Genomic DNA, 11,289 nt, shown 5'->3' on the forward strand with positions numbered 1-11,289 from the left:
AGCTTTATCTAATTGCTTGTGTTTTCTTTAGACGGTTATAACATAACTTAATATGGTTTTGCAGTCTGGACTGCATATTATGTTGTATAGTTTTATAAATATTATCTTATGATAATTCTGTATCCACTTCGCCCCAGATATTGAGACAGAAAATCTCACAAAATGCCTCTATAAAGATTTCCATGCAAATGCCAGTTTTGTATACAGGTACATGAATTCACAGAGCTCATCTGAGGAATAAACCACATCTCTTGCTATCACAGAGGTGGGAGTTTTTGTTGTTTGTTTGTTTGTTTGTTTGGGGTTTTTTGATTTGGTTTGGTTTTTTTTTGTTTTTTGGGGTTTTTTTTTTTTGCATGTTTGGCAATCTTTTTTGTAATTAGGCATTTTAGTTAGTAGGACACAATGTCACATGAAGTGGAACCCTCTGAAACTCAGTATAGTTAATGGAGGCAAATATGAATATAAGGATCCAATGGCACAGAAACACCTGAAGACAAAATGCTTTAGTGTGGCTAGCACAGGTCTTTCCCATGAGAACTTTCTCCTGTGTTTTATAAACAAAGATAAAGTTTGGATGTTATTAAAACAGTGTCCCGAGATTTGGACAGCTCAGGCCTAGCCAGTCAGGCCTAGGGGGAGGTTTCTGACTGACCAATCTGGGTGACCTCTGAAAAGTCTATATAAATTGGAATCAAAATAATAAAGCTCTCTTCTATGCCACGCTGAGAATCCGGTTTTTTTTCTCTGCTAGCGGCTCAACAGCGACACTTTAGTGAATATATATCAGGTAGTAACCTTGAATCAAGTTGAGATTGGTATATTTTTTTCATAATTTATGTATTTGGTGCCCATGTTTTGACAGAGAGTGAGCAATACAATCATGCTGACATCCAAGAGGGAATACTGTTGCCAGAGAAAGCAGCTTTGCTGGTGTAGCCCTGCTTCTGGCTCTGACATCACACAATGGGCCAAAGGAAAGAATACATGAAAAAGCCTTTTTTGCCCACTCTGTATCTCTTATCCATAACTTAGTGTTGTTATATTTATTTTTACTTACTGTTACACATCCATATTTACTAGATGCAGAAGAGTGATTGAAGCATTATTTGTTTAAGAACGGAAAATTATTTTCTGTGATTTCTTGAAGAGTGCTTAAAGAATTTTCAGGCTTAAAAAAATATTAAATTTCTAATCTTCACATCACTGCACAATCAAGTATATGAATACAGAAGTACTTAAAATTGGATATACATTTCTGTATGTACCTATAAAGTGCATACAGCATCAATAAAAAACATCAATTCAGTGGGTTGGTTCCATGGGATTTTGACAGAGATACTTGAAACACAGATTTCTTTGTGCATAGCAGGAGCACTTATGTATGTTAAAGAAACAACAGCTGTTTGCAGCTTATCTAAAAGAATATTAATAGATAAAAATAGATATTTTTCATCTTTCATATAATCTCCAAATAAATAATCAAGAACAATATGAAGCAAAGGGCAGTGGATGAATTCTTAAACATCTTAAGTCAATGGGAATTGTATTATTGACTTTAATGGGACCAATATTTCAACTTCTACGTTGAAGTTCTAACCGTTATGGAAATGCAATAAGGAGGTCATTAATCATAACCATGTGGGGTTACACTAGTACAAAACTGTACATTGACTTCTGACATGTACCCACGGGAGGGTGTGGCGATAGTACTCACAAAAAAGTTAAATTAAAATGGGACTTCTTATTTATGTTGGAAAATATATGCTGATTGCAGAAAGAAGTACTTCTTTTTCTTTTCTTTTTTAGAGAAATACAGTCATGAACCAGAACCTAAGCCTGAACCTAAAAACATTAGCTTGACTTCTTTGTATGTCCTATAGCTCTTATATCAACAGCCATTACTTCAAGGTTAAGACACATGCAACACTAGATATGAAATTAATATGGATTATTTGAAAGAGAAAGGTTATTTTCAATTACCACTGTTCACAAATATGTTAAATCTTTAAAACTGAAAGTATGCACTTTTGCAAAAAGCTGTGAAATGCCATTAGTAATGTGGAAGTATTTCTTGCTGATAGCCAAAATATCACAAGGGAATATTAAATAACTTCTGAATCACTAGGTTCATTCTTCATCTTCCATTACAAATTTTTGGGTTACAAACTAGATGATTTTCAGTTTTAAGCAAGTACTTTAAAATGTTTTATTGGATGCTGATAGTAATTATAGTATTTCTGTAACTGCCAAACTATAAAGCTAGGAGGATAATAATTACAAAAATAAATGCATGGTAAATTAAAAGAGTACCTCAGTAGTTTTTCAAACTGAATTTTTAATATGCTGTTTTTCTGATGAGTCGTCTATGACTGCTTTTACTGTGAAACATTCTTAGACAGTGTGATGATCAGAATGATATAATTATCCAGGATGACAGACTGAACTTTGAAAGATGAGGATGGCTTACACAGTGTTGTTTGTTTCCAAACATGAAACAAGAAAAAGTCCTGAATACGGTTATGCTCTGCAGGCTAAAAAGATATATCCTAGAGAAAATATTTCTCCTATTAAACTAAGATGGAGTAAGTATACTGGGATATAAAAAGAAATTTTTCTCTGCCAAATTGTAACAATTTACAGCATTCTAAATTTCTTTTATAACATTCAAATAAAATCATCTCATTCATTGAAAAAGTATTCAAATATGCACAATTTTGTCATATATCTTGAAAATGTTAATTCAGTTTTGAACTGTTGCCAAAAACATGAGGAGACTGTGTGAACCTATTGTAGGAAGGCAGGCAGAACAAAAAAATTAGTCTAGCTATGTGAAACCCTATGAGGGGATATAAAGTAAAATACAGCCAAATGCTACAGGTGACTGCTCACGGAGGAAAAACGCATTTGTCTATTATTCTGTCTACAGACTCATCTACAATCTTCATTACTCAACCTCTTTACTTACACACAGTTGTAAAAATTGCTTTCAGTCTGAAGCACTGAAAAAGCTCACACAGCTGAAATAATGAAACTTGCTCAGTGAATCTATGATTTTAAAAGGATATTATGTAAAATTTGCAACACCAGTGGAAGGAAAGTAGTCTTCATTCTGCCCTACTTTCTTCAGGCTGTAATAATTGCTGTATTTTTTTTGTCCTTAGTTTACCAATGAGCATTTCTGACACACAATCAAAAAAAATTGGTGGCGGAGATATTATACCATTGTGTTTTCATTCATAAGTATTGATGCAGGACTCATACTACTATTCAGGTACAAATGCTTTAGCCATGAACCAGTAGAGGAAGATGTCTGCAGTGACGACAATTTCAAAAGGTGGCTGCAGTGTTTCACTATGGCCAGGCAGATAATGAAATGCTGTCAAGTACAAATAGTAAGAAACAACTAAGGTATATTCAAGTACCCTAAATAACATGTGGACAAATGTTCTTTTCTGTATATGTAATGTTCCTTCCCTCCAAAAATACTCCTTTAAAAAAGTGCATGGTATCATGTTGGGAAAAAAATCAGGCTTCTTTTTTTTTTTTTTTTCCCCACCATTTTAGTTTTGGTGCAGGTGACCCAGTGCTTCCAAGATGTGTTTCTGCTCCAGTGGAAGTCCCTCTTTGGAATGCTGCTCAGGCAGCTGGTGTATCCTGCCACTGCATGTCTGCCACTGCAGCCATGCTCATCCATCAAACTCAAGGAAAAGGCCTCTGAGATTTCAAAGTCTGGTGGCTTAGGTGCAGACCCAGCTTCAGGGATTTGATGCAGTTCTTAGGTAATGTTACCCTCATCTGACACATCAGCACAATTACTTTAAAATATACTTTATTATTTGAACATTTTTATGGTTAGCCATGGAAGTTAAGCAAAGATATTGCACTGTTATTCTGAACCACAGTATTGCCCTCCTAAGAGAATTAGGGTTGTTCACACAACAAAGCATATCGAGGCTGCTTCAATCTTCATGCAGGAATTACATGATAGTTACACCATGAAAAAATTGCTTTTGTAGTTTTTCAGTTATATGTTTCAAAATAGTCTCTTGTGAAATAGTCTTTCTGTGCTGTTGCTTCCTTGATGGTTTTTTTGATTCCTATGTTAAACAAAAAATAGGCATCAGCAAGATATGCAATTAAAATGAGGACATAAAAGGGGATTACTTTAAAGGAGGATTATGAACGGTATTCTAAATCTAGCTATATAAGTAAGGACTACAAATGTAACCCAGTGCATTCATTAATCTGATTGCAGAAATAATGTTCCACACAGCTGGTTTTCTTACACCATGCATTTTATCAAGTGTATGCTAAAGAATTCCAGTTCTATCCAGTGTCACCTTGACAGACACACTATGTTGGTGCAACTGGCCCGAAGAAAGGGTATTTGGGAAGTGAATTGATACGCTTGGTTGTAAAAAATCTGACCATCTTTCTGTCCTTCATTTACACAGATATACTGATAGAAATAGGACAGACTATGAATGATTTTGATGACTGATTCAACTAATGCTCTACTAGTGTTAGATTTCTTTCTGTTGTGTCACATTATTTCACCTCTGTGCATGGCCATGCCCTTTCCTCTGCAATTCTGGACATGCAGGTGGCTTCTCTACTGCTCTACCTTGCCTGCCTTACCTCCCTAAAGTCATGCCATAGGTAAAAGGCAAGAATTCACACAGGTACAATAACTTCTAAAACAGAAATCGACATAAATTACATCAATCTGTATAAGAGGTTTGGAGCATGTGCTGCTATGAGGTGAATGGCTCTGGATTTAAGGTAATACTAGAAAAAATACAGCTACATTCTTACTGCCATCTAAACCTGTGTCACTGTGCATCTGAATTGCCCATCCTGCAGTTCAGAATTTTTGTCTATGTAAAAGATGAGGAAAGAGAAGTCACAGAAATTTGAGAGGTGTATTTTAATACAACTGGCCACACTTGTCCAGTCTGGAAATTAGGGTAGCCACAAAGATTAATTGCTTCCAAGCAAACTTCTGTCAGTAGGAGACAGCAGCCTGAAAAACACTACCCTGCTATTTGTGAAGAGCTTTTAGAGCCCCATGCTTGGCTGGAAAAGCTTTGAAAAGCAAACTAGCTGTGCTACATGTCAGAGGGAAGCAGAAGGCGACAGTGGTTAGCTTTGAAAATTTTGACCCTAGGAGGGTAACTTGAATAGCAGAACTCAGAAGCAAAGTACTTGATGAAGTATTTTGATTTTTTTCTTCATATTTTTATTACCATAATGTAAATGATAAGATTAAAAAAAATTACCTAAAAGATATAACAAGCTCATCCATTAATGAGATACAAGAATCCAACTGCTGACATTGCTACCTGTGTTTTGCCTGTATTCTGGCAAACAGATTGACAAAGTCTTTAGTTAGCATTAAATTCAACTGGATGGTTTGAAAGACTCCATGACGATTAATTAGATAAGGACTCATTCCAAACTTATGCAAGCATGAAACAGTTGCACAATGTCTAAGAATGAAGATTCCTGAAGCAATAAAAGTAATTTAATCCTGACATTCAAAAAACATGGAATGGGTTTATTCCCAAAGACAATTTCTTTAATAGCCCAGTAGCTGTAAACCACTGTGGTCTGTGGATTGGAAATCCAATTTTCTTCCCTTTTACTGTTACATAGCTGTACCAACAGGTCATATGGTCTTCTCTTTTCTTCCATGGCCAATAAACCAGAATATATTTACAATGATGACTTAAGTGCTTAAAGAGACATCCAGGTCACTCGGCTGAAACCAGAACTGATGGAAGTTGGAACTGAAAACAGTACTTCTAGCTGTCTTTCATTTTGTAAAATTTCCTTTGAGAAGAGGGATCTCAGGCTGTCTGTTTCATCTTGCACTCCATGTGTACAAATCTGAATTATCTGAAAAAAATATCATATGCCTATTTTATGTGAATACTTAGTAATTTTTTTACATGACAATTTACTATTGTCATTCAAACCATGCTCAATATATTAAAAAAAAGCTGTATAACATCTCAAGGGCATTTCCAGTGGGTTTTTTTGATACTGGAAATAATAGAACCTAGCCTATTATGACTTTCTAGATTATTTTTGCCTTTGAATGAGATAGAAATGTGAAGTATTTCCAACAGTTCTGTCCCATCTGGATGTTCTGATGACTAAAGACTCCTGTACTTAGTCTCCAGTCTTTCTCTTGCTGAGGGCACTAGTAATATTGAGACCCTCTGCATGTAATTGCCTAGAACTTTTAGATTCTTAATAGCTGACAGGTTTACTTTAATAAAATCTGGCTAAGACTAGTCTTTCTGTTAAAAAATTCCCTGTGAGGAGGGCAGGGAAGCAAAAACTGTAGTGAATAATTTTTCTTGATATCCTTAAGAAATGAGCCTTAAAATGGTGCTAGCACCGTATTTCCATAGCCTATTCTTTACATGCAATGATTGACTTGTGACTTCCTTCTTTGTGGAATCTTCGTTATTGATGTCTTTGAAAACCTTTCACATTTTCATACTCTGGTGACACCAGGGATCTTTTCTATTGACTTGTTAGCAAGACACTGTGCATCCAACGCTTGGGAAATGCAAGCTTGAGGATTCCTTTCACCTTCTTACACTTTCTGTACCTTACAGCTTCTGCTGGGATACCCTTGCTGCAGAGATCCTTCCTGTCTGGTTATGTTATATGTCTAAGAAGCTATATTAACTTCTCAGACAGGTGAGAAGGGAGCAGTCTTTCAGTTAAGTGGTGATGTGTCTCGTCAAGTGATATATTTCCTTGGTATGTGGGGGCTGTGACCTAAATTTTGACATTTTAGGTTTTTAATATTCATCTGTTTTACATGTGAAGCTCTTGTATTCAAGTAATTTCTAAACAATGTGGGTTCTGCTGTTGGCATGAAAGGTGGAGGTTTTGTTCGTTAAGTATTGTTTCTGCTTAAATAGCAGTTATCAATAGTTTCTGTGACAAGTTATTGCCAGATTTCTCCTGGAGATTGACAATCTTGTGTGATGTTCCTAAATATGCTTAACATGCTCTTCGTGTTCGGAAAGTCACCACCATGATGTGTGATGTGCTGAAGTTAATGGAAAGCTGCATGTGTATGAGTATCAACACTCAAAAGTTTTAAAATAAGCCTTTAATGTAGCCCTATAAATAACTCTTTAAATGTATGAATTCAAACTAAAACCATATGTTAGTCTATATTTGTAACTGTTTTTTGTAAGACCATACGCAGAGAGATATTCTACTAAAAAATGTAACAACAAATATATCTGTGTGCTTAGTTGTTGGGGTACCATAAACAGCATTTTTGGTTTATGTCAGTTTAACATTCATTCTTGCAATCTCTTTTCTTGTTACATGTATTTTATTCTCTAAAAGTACCAGTAAAGACAGTAAACACTTTTAAAAAATTTATTTTTACCCTGTAAGTAGACCATGAAGCCTGTCTATCTTGTGTAGAATTTTTGTGAGCCCATGGTTCAGAAGGTCAGTGTTGAAATTCTACTCCAATCCCCAAATGTGTGGCTGTATGCTGCCATCTGTCTGCTCAGCAGCTGGGAGTTAATAGTGTACTGTTAATGCTATGTACCAAATTGCAGCTATTTTCTGTGTTTCTGAAAGCTGCTAAGACTTCTGATTTACTATTTTATCTCATTTTAAAGCAGTTTCTTGGTCTGTTTTGGCTCTTTGTGGGAAAGCAAATTGCAAGGCTGAAAGGTTCAACATCTCTAAACAGGTCATTTTTTCTCTCCAAAACAATCCATTCTTATCATTTTTATAGAATGCAAGAAGAACTGAATTAGTGTTGTCTGTGATATCTGTCATTCTCACAGCTATTATTGTGTCAATAAACCACCATTTTCCAACACACTGTATGATAACTTGAAATGTTAATTCAAGCCAAAACCTGCAATGGACTTTTTATTAACTTATTTATTATAGAAGCCTTGAGACTGAATTGAGACTGACTAGCAACCTAGCAGTTCTGTATATTAAAGACTATTACACATCATTATTGTGACAAAGATTGTAAGGGAAGAAAGAAATGGCATGTTGTTCCTTAAACCCAGCTGCAAACTAAGTACTGTGCAGATGCCTGCTCACTCCCCTCCCTGCCTGCCCCCCTGGTTCAGAGGAGAACTGGGGAAAAAAGTAAAACCCATGGGTTAGACAAGAACAGTTTAAGACACAAGACAGTTTCTCACGACCTGCTGATCAATGCCCAGCCCATCCCCGAGCAGTGATCAGCCCCTCCCAGCCAACTCCCCCCAGTTTCTGTACTGAGTGTGACCTCCTGTGCTATGGAATATCCCTTTGGCCAGTCTGGACCAGCTGTCCTGGCTCTGCTCCCCCCAGCTCCTTGTGCAGCTTCTCACTGACAGAGCATGGGAAATGAAAAGTCCTTGACTATGGGTAAGCACCACTTAGCAACAGCCAAAACAAGTGTGTTGTTAAAAACAGACTTAACAGGTTTAATTTTAAGTAATTTTTTTACAAACCATATTTTTAGCTGCACTCACCCAGTAACTCTGTCTCAGTGTATTTTTTCATTAAAATAATGTGAAAGGTATTTCTTTCCTAGTTAGAGTTTGATTCAGAATGCTGTACCTCTAACAATAATAGCTTAAGCAGTCGCTTGAGTGCCTTCAGTGTTTAAACAGCTGCACAGTCAATTTAACTCAATATAAAAGTATCCATCATCACATAGTCCATTTTGGTTAAACAGACAGTGGATGTTACACAGACTGAATTGCTGGGAGGGTAAATCACATAATCAAAATGTGATTCTAAATAATATGGCTCATCAAAAACTGGTGAATCCTATCTTCTGAGGCCATTGTAACAAACATGATGATTATGTTGTGTTCATCAAAGCCAATGAGATTTGTACTATTTTCTGTGAAGATTGCATGCTTTTCCTTTGTTCCAGGTCTTATTTGGTAAATCCATGGGTAAATTTGCATTCTTTCTGCTCAGTAGATTCTGCATGTGTCACTACTTAAAGTTACTGTACAAACTCAAGAACATGTCCAGCATGGAAGTCTGAACAAGAACTTCTAGTGCTTGAAGGATTCCTGCATCATGATCTCAATGAAGATTCTTGCATCCTTAGCTTTGTCTTTATCTGTTCACTTCTAGGTTCCCTTCTTCACAATAGATGCCTAAGCACTCTTGCTCGTGATGTGGTTCTAGTTGTTGATGTAGTGTTCTGCAGATTAGGGATCACAGCCATACTAAGAGCTCAAGAATAGTTTGGTTTTTTTCTAGGATCAGAAACTCAGCTAGGAGATGTTCATCAGTGCTAGGAATTAAATCAGTAGAAGGAGTTCCAAAGATGGGATGAAATGAAATTAAATTAAATGAAGTAAAATGAAACGAGACAGACTAAATTTCATACCCATGGGAAGCTTCACAATTTCTGGGTTTCCTCTTTGATTAAGAGTGAAAACCTTCCCAGCAGAATGAAATTTGAAAAGTCTGACCAAATCCATTTTGAAGTCACATTGAAGTGTTTTCTCAAAAAGGCTAGCAATTACATGGATTTTTTTTCGCATATCTTCTGTTTCCTACCAAAAAAAAAAAAAAAAAGAGAAAGAAAAAAAAAAGAAAAAAGTGTATTATTCTTTAATTTTCCTTCCAGTCTTCTGTCCAGTTTGTCCCCTCAAACTTGCTCCACAGAGTTTGCCTTCTGCCTAAGTACTGCAACTTGTCCTTTCTTTCATGATGCAATGAACTACTCGTATTGAAAACATACAATATCATGTGATTTACATGATCAGTAAATGATACAGTTTAATGTTCTTATAAATGCATATAATTTTATCTGAATAATGCAATTTCACTGATCAGAGGAATTAATCTTGTAGTACTGGTAAGGGAAGTCTCTGATTTATGTGTGACAGAAGTCCACAAAACAGATTAAAGTGTCATTTTGTTCAGAATGCTTGAATGCATCTTTCTGGACAAGAGAAGAAACAAAAAAAATTAGAGAAAAGATCAGTTTTCAGCTAACTGTATTTCAGCAATCACAATCCTTTGATATTAATCCTGATGCTCAGGCTCTCCAGCAACACAGCAATACCCTTTGAGGATCTAACTGTCCTCATAGCACAAATGCTCCATTGATTTTTCTGTTTGGTTTTAGCGCCTGAAACAAAAGCTAGACTAGAAAGCCCTTGCTGGAAAGAAAATTCCTACTAGAGAGGGACTGCTAAGAAATAGTGTCTCATTAAGTTTCCCCAAGACTTTAATCTTGCAGTTATTAGCAGAAAACTCAAACCAGCTCACAACTCTCCTGCACTCAAGCCTTTAAAAGCATAATCCATTTATAAAACAGACTTGGTTGCTCCTGTTTTCTTTAATGTGGGAACTGTCTTTGTCTCATGATCTGTGAATCTGCTTTCCATCTGTTTGTATGCTTCTCTCTGAAAGTGTGAGACCAGTTAATGGTAAATGAGTATACTTGTCAGGCTTTCCAGTTGCTGAGCATTCCTAAAAGCAAAGAGAGATGCTGTACAGATGAAAGCTTAGGTCTGTTTTATGAAGGTTGATACTCTGGCTTGATAATATTGGATGGGCTGGAATAATTAGTGCAACAAGCAAACAAAAATATTTCAGCTGTACTTTAGCCTTGTTAGAACCAGAATGTGTTATCAGTGTGAGTTATCTAGTGGTGTGATAAGAATAAACAGTCTTGTCAATATGGAATATGGTATACCTGACAGGTACTCAAAGGAAGATGAAGTTCACATTTGGTAGAAGCTATTAGTAAAGCCTCACAGGCACTATTTAGCCAACGCCCTGCCATATGGCTTCCTGTCCTACTGCCTAAATTGAATGGAACTAAGTGAGAATTGTGAATACTCAGTGCTGGAGAAAGTCATAAACCAAGAGAGGGGCTATCTCTTCCCTGTCTTCATTCTCTCACCTCCTTCCAAATTCAAATTTTATAACAGTCTTTTCAGCTCACCTGTCAAATACCTGTTATTTTTATCTGTCATGTTTATATAGATAAGACATGTAATCCACCTCTGCTGCCTGAAAATAAGATGCTACTCATCTCTGGGTAAGTAGGTCAAATTTGGCTTTTTATGATTACTGACATTCTCTTTATGGCCCTGTTGTTGTACTCCTGTCAGCTGTAATGCACACGTGGAAGCACTCAAGGTAACATTAAAGATGGATGGGATAATCACTGCAGCCTGCTGCTGCACTGAGATGTAGTGCCACTGCTTTTGCAGTGCAGGTCAGCTTCCAGTGGCACACAAAGCATCATCACCATTT

At 36.4% G+C, this 11,289-nt stretch overlaps 1 long non-coding RNA gene across 2 annotated transcripts in view; it reads left to right on the forward strand.

Moving 5' to 3' along the window:
* Nucleotides 1-11,074, forward strand: part of LOC146434696 (uncharacterized) — a 54,615-nt gene extending 43,541 nt beyond the window's left edge. For both annotated transcript variants that reach the window (XR_014853289.1, XR_014853288.1), the window contains exons 6-7: nt 208-265; nt 11,017-11,074. This is a non-coding gene — a long non-coding RNA (uncharacterized LOC146434696). The remainder of the gene's footprint in view (nt 1-207; nt 266-11,016) is intronic.
* The last annotated feature ends 215 nt before the right edge of the window (nt 11,075-11,289 follow it).

The sequence above is a fragment of the Lichenostomus cassidix genome, chromosome 7 (assembly GCF_008360975.1).
Source record: "Lichenostomus cassidix isolate B80296 chromosome 7, HeHo_3.0, whole genome shotgun sequence".
NCBI lineage: Eukaryota > Metazoa > Chordata > Aves > Passeriformes > Meliphagidae > Lichenostomus > Lichenostomus cassidix.